The sequence below is a fragment of the Suncus etruscus genome, chromosome 1, assembly GCF_024139225.1.
Source record: "Suncus etruscus isolate mSunEtr1 chromosome 1, mSunEtr1.pri.cur, whole genome shotgun sequence".
Classification (NCBI taxonomy): Eukaryota; Metazoa; Chordata; class Mammalia; order Eulipotyphla; family Soricidae; genus Suncus; species Suncus etruscus.
In genome coordinates this window covers 54853975-54856044 of record NC_064848.1, presented here as the reverse complement: position 1 = coordinate 54856044, position 2070 = coordinate 54853975, and the positions used below count along the sequence as shown (strand labels likewise).

The 2070-nt window shown below is 34.3% G+C and overlaps 1 non-coding gene across 1 annotated transcript; it reads left to right on the top strand.

Annotated features, from left to right (window-relative positions):
* Window positions 1–1449: 1449 nt before the first annotated feature.
* Window positions 1450–1582, top strand: LOC126032214 (small nucleolar RNA SNORA51). Its single transcript, XR_007503830.1, has one exon. It is a non-coding gene; the product is annotated as a small nucleolar RNA SNORA51 (small nucleolar RNA).
* The last annotated feature ends 488 nt before the right edge of the window (window positions 1583–2070 follow it).

The window sequence follows — 2070 nt, the reverse complement described above, 5'->3', positions numbered from 1 at the left end:
CATAAAAAAATGGGGAGATGAAATGAATAGACATTTCTCTGAGGAAGAGAGAAGGATGGCCAACAAACACATGAAAACATGCTCACCTTCACTCATCATCAGGGAGATCCAAATCAAGACAACAATGAGATACCCACCTCACACCAGTGAGGGTTGGCTCACATCAAAAATAATGGGAACAACCTTTGTTGGAGAGGATGTGGTATGAAAGGAACTCTCATTCATTGCTGGTGGGAATGTCCCATGGTCCAACATCTATGGAGAAAAGTCTGGAGAGTGCTCAAAGAACTCAGAATTGAGCTGCCATTTGACCCAGCAATTGCTCTCTCCTAGGCATATATCCCCAAGATGGAAGGACATTCATTCCAAAATACGTATGCACCCCACTATTTATTGCAGCACTCAGTATAATAGCCAAATCTTGGAACAACCTCGATGTCCAACAACAGATGAATGGATCATTAAGATGTGGTACATATATACAATGGAATATTACATGGCAGTTAGAAATGATACAATCACAGACTTTGCAGCAACGTGGATGGACCTAGATCATATTATGTTAAACGAAGAAAGTCAGAAGACAAAAGAAAAACACAGAATGGTAGCACTATTCTGAAACACCTAGAACACATAAAAAACAAAAAAAGGACATTGAAGAAGCATAACTGCTAGAACCACAAAGAAAGACTTCATAAACTCCATTCCCTGATCTGCCACAGCCACTAAGACCTCTAGAAACAGGTCTGATTTTACCATCCAAGATAAAGTAGAAGTCTTCCACATACCACGAAAGCAGCAAGAGGAGAATAAATGATCTATTTTTTTTTTGACGTCTTTAATTTTGGTGTGGAGATTACGGTTGATGTCTCCAATATTATTTTATTTTATTTTGTTTTGTCTTTCTCTTTCTTTTTGCACTTGAGTATGATTTGATTTCAGAACCGAGATTATTGTGTGGTGCCTGTCTTTATTGTAGTGTGGTGCTTTCTCGGTTTATTAATCGATATTTTTTTTGTGTGTTGTGTATTGTTGTGGTATATTAATACTTTTTTCACATCCTCATCTCAACTGAGGTTGGAAGCCTCTAGACAGGATCCTCTGTCCTATTTTTCACGTATATTTGATTTTTGATTGAGAAGAGGACATATTAGGTGATGGGTATTCCCCTGATTCAATGTGAATATGTACCCAAAATACTACAGTGAAAGATATGTAAGCCATTATGGAAAAAAAAATTGTGTTTTTAATCAGAAACTTTCTTTGACTTACATGTATTATTATTATATCAATTATATTATATGTTATGTCACTATATTATGTTATATTAGTTTACCTCATTATGTTAATCAATTTTGTCCTTTAAATGAATTCTTACTTAAAAAAAAAAACAACTTTAGTTTGCCCTGAAGAAAAAAAAAATAATAAAATAAATAAAAGATAAAATAAGGCCTCCCAATTCTTACCACAGGCTGTGTTCTTTACACTGGCTGTATAGAAAGAGGAGGTACAGTAAAGGCACCCCATATACACCTCAATACAGGACCCTTGCCGGGTATGTATTGTGAATTGGGGGACAAAAAAAATTGTATGTTAATGAAAATTTTTTAGAAAGATATATCCCAGTTGGATATTTGTTTTATTCAATAAACATGTGTATTCCAGTTATTATGTTACTAAATTAAGTACTGCCATAATGTTGGTATTTAAAATTTTTCTAAGCCACTTGCAGAATCCATATTTTCAAATCCAAAGTAAAATTTCTTTATTTCTTTTTTTTCTTAAAACCCATAGATGAGTGAGACCATTCTGTGTTTTTCTCTCTTTCTCTGACTTATTTCACTCAGCATAATAGATTCCATGTATAGAAAAATTTCATGACTTCATCTCTCCTAAAAATGAAAGACATTCTTGCAATAATAATTTTCAGACACAAAAGAGAAAAGAGCTGGAAGTTCCAGCTCATCTCAGGAAGCTCACCACAAAGAGTGATGAGTTTAGTTAGAGAAATAACTACATTTTGAACTGTCCTAATAATGAGAATGTATGAGGGAAATGGAGAGCCTGTTT